The 16,480-nt window shown below is 45.5% G+C and overlaps 2 pseudogenes; both read left to right on the top strand.

Moving 5' to 3' along the window:
• The window catches only part of LOC136616051 (zinc finger protein 208-like), an 85,498-nt pseudogene extending 81,846 nt beyond the window's left edge, over window positions 1–3,652 (top strand).
• LOC136615389 (zinc finger protein 850-like) overlaps window positions 1–16,480 on the top strand; it is a 304,670-nt pseudogene that overhangs the window by 92,875 nt on the left and 195,315 nt on the right.

Here is a 16,480-nt window from a genome sequence, read left to right as displayed (position 1 = left end):
TCAATATCGTGGGATGTAAGGGGTTAAAAGTGGGGATATAGAAGGCCAGCTTAATAGAGCAGACTCCGCTCTTAAGCCCACATATCCATATGCCGTAATAATGCAGTAAGTAGGTCTTTTAGTCAGAACTAGAAATGAGTGAGCATACTCGCTAAGGACAATTACTCGATCGAGCATTGTCCGTAGCGAGTATCTCCCTGCTCGGGAGCAAAGGTTCGGGTGCCGGCGCAGGTGACAGGTGAGTTGCGGCAGTGAGCAGGGGGGAGCGGGGGGGGGGGGGGGGAGAGCGGGAGAGAGAGATCTCCCCTCCGTTCCTCCCCGCTCTCCCCCGCAGCTCCCCGCCCGCCGCCGGCAGCCGAATCTTTGCTCTCGAGCGGGCAGGTACTTGCTAAGGGCAATGCTCGATCGAGTAATTGGCCATAGCGAGTATGCTCGCTCATCTCTAGTCAGAACACAAGTTTTCATGTTTTAAAGTGTATGATGCTTTAGCTCTCATCCACTCCATATCAGTTACCCCTCTCGGTCCAGTCATACACAGATAGCTGTCCATGCCCTCCTATGGAGTTTAATAGTGAATAAAAGTGCTGCTTCTGCCTCTGTTTGTCATTGCCGCACCATCCTGGGCACTTACCAGCAGCCCGTTACAGATGTGCAGACTTTTGTTTTTTGCATTCGAAGTGTATGGAGCCTTGAGGCTTGTGGAAGTCACAGGCCTGCCGTAATCACCGACCCAGAAGTGAGGACCCCAACCCCATGCAGAGTTGGGTCTTCTCCGGAAATAAAAAAAATTCTTTTTACTTTGGGGGGATATTGATTTTTACAATAAAATAAGCGGTATGTGGTAGGTATTCTTTAAAACCTGCATGAATCAATGCCGCAAAAGGCTAAGTGTTATGTTCGAGTGGGCTAGTGCCCACCAGGCCCAAACGAACATTGTCAAGGATATGGAACACCAGGTGAAACAACTACTGATTAACACTTCTTCCTATCTCCTACAAAGGAAGGTGACCAAGAACCTACCTGAGCAGGGAAATTGCCCCAATGGGGCGTGGCCCAGCAGTCTTAGGATCTGGGCCTTTGCTGCCCCTAGGATCCCATGCTCCCAGGCTAGGACGCATACCACATGCAAGGACAACTGAACAGGATAAGAAAAAACACAGAGCCAAAAATCACACCATACAGCAGCCAATACGCAAACACTAATAGCAACTGTTAATGTTATAAATGCCAGGTATTTGTTGAAATCTTGGGCAAAGTATGGAAGGCAGCAGGCCACGCCATGGCTCCCCACAATACCGCTAGTCCCTACACTACCCAGGAGTCCAGCGACACAAACCGTTCTTGCAGCCACCACACATAGAACCTGCTCACACAACACAGAGAGAACAGAGAAAGCTGGGCACACCCACACCTGGGAAGACAGCTTATATGTGTACTGACCTGGAGTGATTGGCTAACTGGAGACACACCCACACCCAGCAAGCACAATCCCCCACACCTGAGCAGGAAAGCTTCAGAGAATTGGTAGTACCACAGATGGGACATGAAGCCAATACAAAGGCCGGAATCACACATATAGTTTTTGTCTTTGCTTAGAAAATATAAACAAGCAATTTAATTTCCAAGTCTTGTCGGATCCACTTCTGCATTTGTCTCAAAACTGCAGCTTAAATTACATGAAAAGCCAAAGTGTGTTTCCAGCCGAATACAAATTCTATAATTTTTTTTACTTTTGTGATTTGAAAAAAAGACTCACAAAATCCTTTTTTTCCCCAGATAATCCCCCTTGGAACTCGGAAGGAAATTTGATGTTATCGTGTAATTATAAAGTAGAAGATGAAGATCTCATGCAGCGCTCTTCAGCAGAAAACTTCACCACCCTTCATGTACAATCTGTTATTAACGGTGAGTTCGGCAGCCTGACAATTCTCTAACGTGTCTGGGGCGGCTCAACTTTCCTCTGTCAGGGGATGTTGGAGAAAAGAAGTGGGGATGTTAACTTTCATAGCCGGATCCTCCTGTTCCCTGGGAGATGAGAAGGCATCAGAGAACTAAGCCAAAATAGCATACATGTTTCTGAGTGCTTGCCCCTCATCAGTGTATAGTAGATTTCTGGCTTGACTAGTGAGAAGCCTCTAGATGTGGGTCGGGAACGCTATCTTTTCTCCTTAAGTAGAGCACTTACTACACACTGGGGGGCAAACACCCTGAAACGGCTGTCTGGGTATGTTGTCCGGGCTTGTTTTTCAATTCCCAGTCATTGTTACAAGGCTTTTATAAAGAGTCTAACAATGACTTGCAGGAAAGCTGTCTTCCAATAGGTGGCACTACAGAGGTATTGTTCCATCTCCCTTATTTCAAGGTTACTACAAATTCAATAAATTTTTGTTTCACTTTAGTGATTTAAAAAAAGATAAAAATCACGAAATCCTTTTTTTTTCTTAATCTTAACAGATAATCCACTTGCGAACTCAGAAGGAAACTTGATGTTATCGTGTAATTATAAAGTAGAAGATGAAGATCTCATGCAGCGCTCTTCAGCAGAAAACCTCATCACCCTTCACGTACAACCACAGCTTGTCAGTCCAGAACTATTATGTAATCCCCCTAATCAGGAAGAACCTTCTTCTGACCAATCACAGCTTGTCAGTACAGATCTGTCATATAATCCCCCTAATCACGAGGAACCTTCTCCTGACCAATCACAGATTGTTACCTCACCTACATGTTACAAAGGGAGTAAAAAGTTTCAGTGTGGTGAATGTGGAAAACTGTTTTCAAGAAGATCAGATCTTTTTACACACAGAAGAGTGCACACAGGGGAAAAGCCGTACTCTTGTTCACACTGTGGGAAATGTTTTACATATAGATCATACCTTATTGCACATGAGAGAATTCACACAGGAATGTCGCTGCATTCATGTTCAGCATGTGGTAAACATTTTACCCGAAAATCAGAACTTGTTTTACATGAGAGAAGTCACACAGGAGAGAAGCCATTTTCATGTTCAGAATGTGGGAAACTTTTTTCCCAGAGATCAAAACTTGTTATACATGAGAGAATTCACACGGGAGAAAAGCCATATTCATGTACAGAATGTGGGAAATGTTTCATCCAAAAATCAGATCTTACGATACATCAGAGAATTCACACAGGAGAGAAGCCATATTCATGTACAGAATGTGGGAAATGTTTCATCCAAAAATCAGATCTTACGATACATCAGAGAATTCACACAGGAGAGAAGCCATATTCATGTACAGAATGTGAGAAATGTTTCATCCAAAAATCTGATCTTCTGAGGCATCATAGGGTTCACACAGGAGAGAAGCCCTATTCATGTTCAGAATGTGGGAAATGTTTTACAAAGGAATCAAGTCTTTGTACACATGAGAAAATTCACACAGGAGAGAAGCCTTATTCATGTTCAGAATGTGGGAAATATTTTATGTTGAAGTCAAATCTTACTAGACATCAGAGAAGGCACACAGGAGAGAGGCCTTATTCGTGTTCATAATGTGGGAAATGTTTTACTACTCATACTAGATGTCGGTATCACACAAGGAAGATGTTTTGATTTCTATACGTGGAAAACATTTTACAAGCAAACCAGAATCTCATTTGTAATGTGAAAAATGCTGAAAAAAAGATTTTTACCACATCAGGTTTTTCCTTCCTTTGTATCGTTGTTGCAGGATGATGTTGAACTGGAGGTCAAAATTATTTAACCACCATTAAATATTACAGAAAGTGGCTGTATACTTACCAATGTACTGATACTAGAGTGCACCACAACCCCCCAGCATGCAGACAACCAGACTGCTATATGAAGGAGCATTACACAGGTGCAGGTACTGATGAACAACCACCCACACCTTGTAAGCCTGCATGGTGCACTATAAGTACCAAGTACATAGTATGTTAGGCCGAATGAAGACAATGTCCATCTAGTTTAGCCTGCTGTAAGACCTGAATCAACAACCCGCTGGTCACCTAAAATTTATATCCTGTAATATCCTTCCGCTCTAGAAAGACATCTAGTCCCCTCTTAAATTTCTCCATGGATTTTGCCATCACCACGTCCTCAGGCAGAGAGTTCCACAGTCTCACTGGTCTTACAGTGAAGAACCTTTTTCTGTGTTGGTGATGAAACCTGCTTTTTTCTAGATGTAGAGGATGCCCTCTGGTTACTGACGCAGTCTTTGATATAAACTGATCATGGGAGAGATCCTTGTATTGTCCCCTAATGTATTTATACATAGTTATTTGGTCGCCCCTCAGCCGTCTTTTTTTCAGGGTGAATAATGCCAGTTTTGATAGCCTCTCTGGGTATTCCAGTCCCGTCATTCCATGTATTAATTTAGTTGCCCTTATTTGAACCCCCTCAAGCACTGCAACATCCTTCCTGAGTAGCGGAGTCCAGAACTGCACGCAGTACACCCTTTATATGTTATATCGGTGTGCTAATATAGTACTAAGCAGCCACCATCCTCCCATTCCCCAGTATAAGGAAGGTGTGTGGGTGGTTGTTCATTAGTACCTGCACCTGTGTAATGCTCCTCCATATAGCAATCTGGTTGTCTGCATGCTGGGGGTTGTGGTACTTCTAACTGCCCTCTTGTATTAGTACATTGGTAAGTATACGGCCTTTTTCTGGGATTTGTTTTGTATGCACATTTTCCCCTTTTCTGTTCCCATTTTTTGATTCCCATTACAAGTTCGTCACCGAAAAAGAAATGTAATTAAAATAACTAACTTTATTAAATATTACTTAAAAAAACAATTTGGGCCAGAATTACACACATACGTAGAGTGAGGTGGGAGTCTAGTCAATGAATAGGAACCAGAAATCTTAACACCTCCTAACCCAAAGCTTGGGATTATACTTCACTACGGGTACCACATGTCCACCTGACCAGTATAGGTATTAGTACGATATGTGGAAAGCCCTGACACGGCAATGGCGCTGTGATATCCCTGGATCGGGAAGGCACTTCCTTTTTATTGTCTGAGAGCCTCCTTATTATCTTTACAGACTACAGATTGGACAGGAACTACCTGCATATGTAGAAATTTCGATTAATCCATCAGAACAGAAATAGGCAGTGGTTCTTTATATTATATATAGGCCAACACTGCCTTCCAGACTCTAATATGTAATTTACAAGAAGCCCAGGGAACACTCACTTTCATGCAGTTCCAGGAGTAGCTTGTAGAGCACCTTCTGTGTGAGACCGCCGCATGTCAACAAGCTTACGAGTCTGAGGAGGTGTAAAGGCTCACAGAGTGGCACTTTCTACGCCCCGTTTCAGAAACTGTGTCAAGAAATACCCCACAAAAAGTGTTGGGTTTACAGCAAGCTTGCGAGGAGCAGGAATACCAGTTTTTATTGCCCCATAAGCCCATCCCAACTAGGCCTCCATAATTACCCCTGGGGGGAGGCAAACTTTTTAGGGAGTCAATTTTTTTCTGTACAAGTGTGCAATGGGGCCTGGAGGAAGGCCCCATTGCACACTTGTACAGAAAAAAATTGAAGCCGGGCCTCCATAATTACCACTGGGGGAAGGGGGGTTGGTCTTTTTAGGGAGTCAATTTTTTTTCTGCACAAGTGTGCAATGGAGCCTGCAATTTATTCAGCTGTGCACTGAAATCCAATGGGTGTTTCCTCCATTATAGGCCTAGCCATGTGTCCTATAGGTAGATTGGGGCTGGGGTCAAGTTTTCAAAATGGGGTCACTCTTTAAGATGAACAGAACCCCTAACACACAAAGTCATCGCTGTCAGGCACCCAACGCTAACTTTAACCATCTGGTGTGGAGTTGCCTGATGGTATACTTCAGAAGTTACAGACTACCTGGGACAACTATTGGGGGTGTCACTTCAACCAAACCCCGCTGAATATCTGCTAGATGATGAGCAGTGGCAATTCCATATCTGCATTTGTCTTGGTGAGGTGCTGTTTTTGGTCCGTAAGCCTGTCGCATTGATGGATAGGAGACCCCCAACGCTCCCCCAATGCTGTAATTTAGTCAATTCTATTCTCCCATATGAATATGAAATCAATTCTTTTAAGTGTTTTTGATCACATGAGCAATATTTTTACCTGGCAGAGATCGCAGCATGTTCTATTCTGGGGTGTTCCTGCAGGAGAAATCACTCCTTGTTTCCTATGGGACCTTGGAAAAATATGCACGGCACTCGTATGCCATGTGATGTACATGTGACGGTGATTTTTCCTATTAAAGTATACAGGAAACACTTACGATCCTTTCACGCTCATCTGAATGTTCCATTCTGAGCCTTTGTCACTGAAGTCTGTTATAATACAAGAATGGGGAACGTTCAGTGCCGCTTGTTTCCATCTGGGGAGAGATCCATTTGACCCATGAATTATGTTTTTCTGCTGCCATAAATAAGCAGATAAACTGAACCCGCAGCGTCAGAGTGAACAAGTGCTAAAATGTATTTCGACATAAACCAGCTTAAAGTGTAACTGCGCTTTCTAAAAAAAAAAAACTTTTGAGATGTCATAGGGACGTGTCAAAAGTTTTGCTTGTTGGGGGTCTGCTGTTGGGACCCTCACTAATCCCTAGAAGGAGCCAACTGAAGGGCTCATCCAAGTGGTGTCACTGCTCACTAGCTGAAAATCGGCCCATTGACTTTCTGTTGAGCCCGTCTTCAGCAATGACAGCACTTGGATGAGCTCTGCCATCTTCTCAGCCCTACAAGGTACTAAAGCCGAATTCTACATATCCAGAGAGCAGACATTTTTATCTATCGGCCCGTGCCAAGCTACCTTAAGTCAGAGAAAATTGCAAGGTTAGTAGAACGCTCTCTTCCATAGGAATCAATGGCAGACAGTTTGCAATTTTCTCTGACATACTCTGTGGCACTTAGCTGCTCCTATAGCTCCTTGCCTCCTCCTGACCTGCTGTCCCCAATCCCGACATAATTACACAGAAGAGCAGCGCAGTGCCACCCCTGATCTCTGGGCAGTAAACAGCTGCTTTTGTTGTTATGACCTGTGTTAAAGATGATGCAGAGCTAGATACCGGCTTCTGACTGCGTTCCGGAGGACTTTAGCCCAATCATCACAGCAATGTCCTCCAGTTTACTAATATACTTGAGTTTGCATGTTGCAACTGCCTTCTGCACATCCCATCAAAGATGTCCGATGAGGTGCAAGTCAGGAGACTGTGTCGGCCTCTCCAGAATCTGAAACCAAGCCTTGGTGGACTTTGAGATTTGCTCCTGTTGATTGGTCCAATGATGTCCAAGATTTAGCTTTTTCATAGACTGAATCACGTTTTGGGAGTTTGATACTTGATTGAATCCATCTTGCCTTCATACGTTGCAGGTTTCTAGTTCCAGAAAAAGTGTTGCATCCCTCAGCCACCTCCAGGCTTCACTGTTGCATCTCCGAGCCACCGCCAGGCTTCACTGTAGCAATCAAAATTCCAAGTGTCTGGCAGCACTCTTAAGCGAGTCCCATACAGGGGTCAGATACCTTACCATGCAAAGCCACCAAGAGAGGATTCTGGACCTCACAATCCCCAAGCACAGTCCATCAATGTATGAGGTAGTGGCAGCATCAAAAGTGTAATAAAATCAATTTCTCTTTATTGCTCCATGTTGGAAAAGGCAACGTTTCGACACAAATGTCTTTATCAAGCCTAAGCAGTATTGTCAAATGACCATCTTATATATCACTAAATGTGCATGACCAAAACCAATTATCAACACCCCACCCCTCGTGAGAATAGAACACATTACACCTGTTAAAATTACCTGATTGTTGGTAGACATCCTCCAGATCATTTCCTCCATGCCTGATCTCCATGGCGGAAATCTTTGGTGTGGCATGTACCGATGATGAGTTGAGAGTGATGAGTTTTCTGTACTCTTGCGTTGGCAGTCTGACTTTGAACCTACGCACCACATACACGCCAGCGCCTGTTTAGTCAAGTTAGAATTAAGGTATTCCGTTTTCATGTTGCCTTGATGCATGTGTGATACTGGGTACGATGGCCATTTTGGTTGTGGCACTGACAGGCGATGAAATGAATGTTAAACATATACTCCCGCGTGATTGGCTTAATCTCGCGCATGCACACCAAACTCTAGGCACACTAACATGGAGAGATCAGGCATGGAGGAGATGATCTGGAGGATGTCTACCAACAATCAGGTAATTTTAACAGCTGTAATGTGCTGTATTCTCACGAGGGGTGGGGTGTTGATAATTGGTTTTGGTCATGCACATTTAGTGATATATAAGATGGTCATTTGACAATACTGCTTAGGCTTGATAAAGACATTTGTGTTGAAACGTTGCCTTTTCCAACATGGAACAATATAGAGAAATTGATTTTATTACACCTTTTAATGCTGCCACTACCTCATACATTGATAGTCTTTACTGTAGCATCACCAAGCCACCAACAGGCTTCACTGTTGCATCTCCGAGCCACCTCCAGGCTTCACTGTTGTTTCACGAGCCACCAACAGGCTTCACTGTTGCATCTCCGAGCCACCTCCAGGCTTCACTGTTGCATCTCCGAGCCACCTCCAGGCTTCACTGTTGTTTCACAAGCCACCTCCAGGCTTCACTGTTGCATCTCCGAGCCACCAACAGGCTTCACTGTTGCATCTCTGAGCCACTGCCAGGCTTCACGGTTGAGTCTCCGAGCCACCTCCAGGCTTCACTGTTGCATCTCTGAGCCACCACCAGGCTTTACTGTAACATCACTAAGCCACCGCCAGGCTTCACTGCTGCATCTCTGAGCCACCGCCAGGCTTCACTGTAGCGCCACCGCCAGGCTTTACTGTAGCATCACTGAGCCACTGCCAGGCTTCACTGTAGCATCACTGAGCCACTGCCAGGCTTCACTGTAGCATCACTGAGCCACTGCCAGGCTTCACTGTAGCATCACTAAGCCACCTCTAGGCTTCACTGCTGCATCTCTGAGCCATCGCCAGGCTTCACTGCTGTATCTCTGAGCCACCGCCAGGCTTCACTGTAGCATCACCGAGCCACCGCCAGGCTTTACTGTAGCATCACTGAGCCACTGCCGGTCTTCACTGTAGCATCACTGAGCCACTGCCAGGCTTCACTGTAGCATCACTGAGCCACTGCCAGGCTTCACTGCAGCATCTCTGAGCCACCTCCAGGCTTCACTGTTGCATCTCTGAGCCACCTCCAGGCTTCACTGTTGCATCTCTGAGCCACCGCCAGGCTTCACTGTTGCATCTCTGAGCCACCGCCAGGCTTCACTGTTGCATCTCCGAGCCACCGCCAGGCTTCACTGTTGCATCTCCGAGCCACCGACAGGCTTCACTGTAGGCAGGGGGCTCTTTACACCGTCTGCTTCACTCTTCCTCCTCCAGACAGACCGCTGATCCAGAGGCCTGAAAAGTTCCAGTTGTGTTTCATCGCTCCACAGAACAGAATCCCAAAACATCTTCAGCTTATTTATATGGTCTTGGGCATTTTGGAACCAACATTTCTTGTGCTTTTGGGTCAGTAGAGGGGAGCATCCTGAAGTTTGTGCATGAAGACCTTTGGTGTGTAGTATGAGCCTTCAGTCACACAGTTGATGCGTTTTTCACATCACAGCCGAAAAATCGAAACAAGGAAGAATAGCCGCCATCGAATCCCGAGCTTAATTAGTTTTTTTTCTCCATTCACACAGGAGTATCGCGGGGAAAAATACACTGCAGAGTTTAATTCCGTTGGTCGGCAGAAATCCTCGGAATGATTTCTAATGCTTAAATAGAACCAGCTGTCTGCTTTCCCGAGCATGGATGCAGGTAAACTCCCTCCCCCTCCCTTTTCTTTTCAGCTCCCATTGGAGTCTATGGGAGCTTGCAGGGTTTTTCGTCAAAAGATAGGTCAAAGCTATATGAATATGTACAATACGAGTATGCTCCATCTATGTTTTTTTCATATGTTACACATGGTATATACTATCTATAACAACAAGCGTGTTGTCAATGTCTTTATACTATTTTTATTGAAAAATATGCAAAATCAACAAATAAAGAGAAGTTTGAAAAAAAGATAGGTCAAGACCCATCTATGGATGCAGCATGAGAAATCTGAGACAAAAAATATTCAACGTTTTGAGGTGTCATTTTTTTCAGTTTCTGTCCTGTTTCTCCACCATAAAGCCCCCAACAGGACATTTTCTGCCCCGGATCAGGTACAGAACATCAGACGGGGAACATGTGAATGTCCCCGGGATCTTATAGTCCTGCTGTGTGTTGGGGGTTTGTATCCTGTCTGTGGTCAGTACATGTCAGCAGGTCTTACAGCTCCTTACATTACAGGGGTAATGCAGCTACTTGCAGGACACCACGGAGCTACTGAACAAACTGTCAGCCATAGCCCCCCCCCCCCCTCCCTTCCCGATGATGCCATCCTGGCCACCATGGATGTGGAGTCCTTATGTTCTACCATCCCACACAAAGATGGACGGACCGCCTACCAGCACACCGTGAGGCCAGTGGGGTCGCCCTGATCGGTGTTACAACTCACATGATTCATCCTCACACACAATTATTCCTCCTTTAGCAAAGAGACATTCCTGCCGCTCGGCGGCACCGCCATGGGCAGCAAGATAGGCAATAAGATGGGCAGTAAGATGGGCAGTAAGACGCTCGCTGTAACATCATGTATTATTGTTGGCCATTAGAAGGTCTCCGATCTACAAGATTACTTGGTTTCTCTCACTGAGAACAATCACACTTTGCTCTACTGGTGACACCGTAACATAAATAACATGGGAGCTCCGCCCTGTCACATCACATGACCATCAGCACGCCGCCATGACAGTGACATCATCACAGGTCCTTACTGATGAGCTCCGCCCCTACTGATCTCATGACAGTGACATCATCACAGGTCCTTCAGCCACCACTTCTCCTCACTGCTGAGCTCCGCCCCTACTGATCACATGATGGTGACATCATCACAGGTCCTATCGCAGTGTAGCAGGTCCTGGTCCCTGCTGCTGTCTCTGTTATCAGCCAGAGGATATATATACACTGATATCAGAGCTCTGCGTGTGACTCCGGCCGGCAGGTAAGAGATGCCGGAGGGTTTCGCACGGTTTTCTTGTATTTTCGGTCTCCCTTCTGTTCGTCCGGCTTCACACGGATGTATTTGCGCACAACATGCAGTGAATAGAACCCGCGGCTCTCCGTGGTTTTGCTCACATGTGCGGATTTTATGTGTAGGTTTCGGACGCACAAAAATAGATCACGCCCGTCCTACTGATCTATCATCGGGTGCGGGGAGGCGCTGCTGGACGCTCGGCGGTATAGTTACCAAGGCAACCGTGTAATGCCCAGCGAGTATTGATCCCAGTGATTGTGAAAAAGGTAACAGCAGCACTCCAAATTGAAAACCACCACTGGTGCAAGGCGTCTCTATGCAAAGCCTGGATCCGGGACCCGACTCCAAAGGTCCACCATAAAGTGCAGATGAAGAAATAGAAGTCATCCAGGCGCTGCCTGGATGACTTCTATTTCTTGATCCCAGTTTTGTAGCGGGGTGTCAGCGCTATGTGACAGCGGCTGCTGACATCACGGACACTGAGCCGTGGCGTACCGTTATGTGGGAGGTGCGTCCCGCCAGCGCCATAAATTTACAGTGCAGGAAGGGGTTAAATACCAGCTGATACAGAATATCCCCCACACAACAATATATCTGCTGGGCTCCTCCTGCTCTATAAGAGGAGGCTGACAGATCGGACGCCATGTTTATTGGGACGGGTTCCCTTTACATATAATGCAGACCTCAGCTGCTGCAGAGCATCTTTTCTCAACAGCCATGATGTCCCCATTATCAGCCACGTGTCGGGGCGTCATTGTATGCTGGGCTTTTCCTGTAGCACCTAGGGCTCCTTCACACTGGCGATTTCGATTTTTGCGGCAAGAAAATCGCGTCTAAATCGCGACTGAGCGTCAGCGATCCTTTTTCTTGCAAAAACATGGCTGCCACATGCAATTTAATCGCACGTTTTTCTCGCAATAGACAACAGGAGATTCTAATGTTAAAATCGCATCACACAAAAATCGCAAGTTTGTGCTTTGCGATACGATAAAAAGGAGGCTTCATATGGAAACATGGGAGATTTTAAAAAAAGCATAACGCAGAAAAATCAGCACAAATGGCAATAAAACCATTAAAAGTCATTGGTTTCACAATTCTGCGTTTTCACTTGCTGTCACATCCCGCGAAAATTGTGCGTTTTTTTTAATTTTTTTTTTTTTCGCAAATGTGAAGGCTCCCTTATGCAAGTGAATAGATAGAGCTGCTTACACATGTGGCCACCTACCTCTCTATTCATAATCCACCTGGATGTGGTGGCCGCCTCACCAAAAGAGTGGAGGACCCCCAGTCTCCACATAGGTACGGGTCCCAGAGGTGGTACGCACATCTATTATACATTTGTACTGTGGATATGGCATACAAGTCCATGTTGGGAATACCACTTTAAAGGGCCACTCTGGTGAAAATACATTTTACCATCCCTGCCCCCCTCACCTGATTGCCTGTCCTACTCTGTATGTCTCCTCTGTGTACTGCAGACCCTGTCTGATGCTTATCAGGCATCATCTTCATACTGCGATTATTTTTTTTATTTTCTCTTTCAAATGAATCCAACAATCACCCCGTTTCTCTCAATGCTCAGTAAGTGAGGTTCTGTATATCACACATGATGATGTCCCCGTATGATTTAGAGTCTCTCCTTCTCTCATAAAGGGCCGGCAGTACTAGAACCCTCCAGTTCATCCAGTTCTCTCATGTCCTCATCCAAAATGGTCCTCATGAATGACCCACCGAGGATGGAGAAGACCAGCAATGAGATTACCAAGAGGATATTAAGCCTCACCCTAGAGATCATCTACCTGCTGACCGGAGAGGTAAACTGTTCTGTATTTCTATCACTTTTATTGTATTATGTAATTAGTCAGACTTCTGCCTACTGCACACAGGCGGATTTGCATTGTGAAATCCGGAACAAGATTTCCTCCCCGGATTCTGCAGCAAATCCAGCCCATAGCTTGCGTTGAGAATACGCAATTTCCTGCCCACGAGCGGAAATCGATTGCGATTTTTCCGCTCATGGAGGAGAAATGGCAGCATGCTGCGATTGTGTGGGCTACACATGGCCGGTTTCCATTGAAAGTCAATGGAAGCAGTCTATCCCGAAGCCATTCTGCAGTCATCATTGCAGAATGGTAGCAGGAGCCGCGTCATTGCCAAAGCGACGTCACAGCGTCCTCTGTACTGCGCTCCGGACGGCACATCTAAAGCAGAGGAGAAGAGGTAAGCTGGGGTTACCAGCTGAGCACCGGGCTAAACTCCACTGCGATAATCCTGCGTGCGGGGTCTGACCCACCCATGTGCAGGAGGCCGAAGAGAAAATCCATTCTAGGAAGTAATAGGAACAATCCAGTGTCCTGTATAACGGCTTCCAGACCTTCCAAGTGAGGGAGAACTAAAGAACTGAGCAGCAGAGAATGTGAAGATCGGCCACCAATATGGTCAGTTCTGTATGGTGGTAACCAATGAGCTAATAATAATGTTGTAGGAGCAATGAGAATGGGAAGTAGGCTCCTTGTAATGAGAAGGGAAGGGCAGCCAGGAACCAGAAGGATCACAGACTTTGATATTTGCCACTAAGTTGACATCTATATAGACATGTTAAATATTGGTGTCGGGAGGAGAACACATGGTCCATCTAGTCTCCCTTGTAGATCCTTATATACAGTGGGATCACAATCCCTCAGTTTCTACTGAGTGATGAATACTGGGTTCAGTCCTCTACATGTCTCTCTCCATACACAGGATTACACAATAGTGAAGAAGACATCGGGTGACGGTACGACTCCCAACAGCCATCTCCATGAGTCAGGAGGATGGAGCAGGAGCCAGAGCTCCATCACAGAGGCTCCTCCTCACTTACCGATGCATGAGCAGAAGATCCTAGAACTCACCAACAAGATCACTGAGCTGCTGACTGGAGAGGTGACACTGCTGGGAATGCTGGGTAATTATACAGTAACAGCACTAGAGGAGTCTGGGTAATGACGGTATCATTGTGTTGTCAGGTTCCTATAAGGTGTCAGGATGTCGCTGTCTATTTCTCCATGGAGGAGTGTGAGTATTTAGAAGAACACAAGGATCTGTACAAGGACGTGAAGATGGAGAACCACCAGCCTCCGATATCACAGGGTAAGAAGAGAGTTACATATGTAGTGGAGAAAACAAACAAATGTATTTGTCATATTTTTTTTCAGACCATTAGATGCACTTTTTATCAGAACAAAATGCTGGTAACGGTTTGTGTCTAAGGGGGCTTTTACACGGAACAATTATCATTAAGGTTATAGCTGGATTGTGCGAAACTGAACAATAATCATTCAGTGTAAACGCTGCCAGTGAATGAACGAGGAATGACAATTCATTCGCTTATCGTTCGTCGTTCAGTTTCTTCTGGTAAAACAATCAAACGCCGATCGGCCCGTGTAATCAGACAATCGTTCATCTATGTAAGACTGCCTGTCTGCTGTGAATGGAGGGGGGCGGCTGGAAGCAATCCCAAACCTACACCGCCCCCACTAAGTGATTATCGCTTCTGTGTGGAAGAACAGGAACCATAATCTCTGGGATGACTTTCGGTCTCTTTAGTGGACAACAATCCTACTACGGGCCCCCCATACACATTAGACTTTAGTTGTAAGGAACCCGCTGATAACGGTGTTTCACTGAAGCAGTAACGGCCTATTAATGATCCTCATCGCCCTTCACAGTACAGACACTTGAAAGGTATATACGTTATTGTATATAATTAAACCGTACGGGCTCAGACTGCCAGAAACATACATAAATCACCCCTAATTACACACATGCACAGAGTGGGTTTTTATGGTTTATACGAAGGAGGGAGACCCAGTAAGAATTCGGGAAGTGAAAGAGAAATCCCTACAAAAGCACACAAATAGCAGTCAGTCCGAACCTCGTCTGTGATATCGGTAAATACAAAATATGAGAGTCGGAAGTCAATCTGTCCGTAGAAGATCTCAGGATAACTCTCATTACCTGATAGACAAGAGTGGACCTCGCCTCACTCTACCATTAATGAGGCGTAGTGTAATAATGTACATAGAGCTCCCTACATCAAAACTCCACTGTGACTAATAGTAATAACTTTTATGATTTGTGTTAGAGCACCTAGGAAAGTCACTGTAGGGTTTCCATCAAAAGTGTGATAAGTGGACTTATTGTTATGTGTACTGCTGGGATCTGTAGTTCTAAGCTTCCTAGCAGCACTGCCCTCACAGGGTTATTTGATTGAGCTTGCTGGGTGTGGTCCTTCCTGATAGCCAATCTCCTGGGTCTGTGCTCACATATAAACCCAGCTCCTGGTCAGTCTCTGTATGGCTCCTAGGGTGAGCAGTCATGAATCCTTGTCTGTTGAAGTTTGCTGTGTGACCTACTATCTGTGTTCTGTTGCAGCTTGTTGTGTGATCTGTGTCTTGCTGGTTCATGTCCGTTTGTTTGTTTTATTTTCTGTCAGTTTTGTGTTAGCTTGCTGTGTGACCTGCGATCTGTGTCCTGTCCTGTTGCAACGTTCTGTGTGAACTCTGTCCGGTTCTGCTGGACTCCTGGTTAGTGTAGGGACTAGCAGTATAACCAGGAGCCGTGAAGTGGCCTGCTAGCTTTCACGTTTTGTACAAAATGTCAACTAATACCTGGTATTTATATTCCGCTTCATATCTGTTACCAGTGGTTGCATTGTGGCTGCTGTATGCTGTGTATTCTGGCTCTGTGTGTCCTGTTGTTCAGTCCCTGTCATGTGGCATGTGAATGCGTCCTGTTCTGGTGCGTGGCTCCTAGGATCAGCTAGTGCCAAGATCCGAAGACAGCTGGGCTGCCCTTATTGGGACAATGTCCCCGCTTAGGTAGGGCCATGCCTTCCTCCCGTGTAGCACAGGGACAGTTTGCCAGCAACCCGTGTGCGTTACCCAGTCTCCTCTTTGATCATGATCGTGTGGGCCACGTGCCTAGTTTGCCCACATGATCGTAACACTTATCTACTTGTAGGTTCTTACATATGTAATGTGATTTTACATGTTTCAATGTAATGATCACAATGTTTACCTTTATCAGCTGGTTTGATAATGTTAGTCAGATTCTAGAGATTTTACAGAGGCCAATTCTGTTCGAGACGGATTACAAAAGTTGTTGTGGGGGGGGGGGGGATTCTTTAATTCAGCAAGGACTATCTTCTCAAAGATTTCAATAAGAGGGGAGCGGACTGGCGGAAGAATTGGTCATACTTTTTGGTTTAAGGTCTGTAAATGGACAATCTGATGCATTTGGTGCATCAGATTCATTTTCTAGATCTAGAAGAATACACAACCCAGGTATATCGTTCAAGTCCAAACCTAATTCGCATGCAGTAT

This window comes from Eleutherodactylus coqui, chromosome 1 (genome assembly GCF_035609145.1).
Source record: "Eleutherodactylus coqui strain aEleCoq1 chromosome 1, aEleCoq1.hap1, whole genome shotgun sequence".
Classification (NCBI taxonomy): domain Eukaryota; kingdom Metazoa; phylum Chordata; class Amphibia; order Anura; family Eleutherodactylidae; genus Eleutherodactylus; species Eleutherodactylus coqui.
The sequence above is the reverse complement of the archived record's forward strand: the minus strand, read 5'-3'. Positions and strand labels throughout refer to the sequence as shown.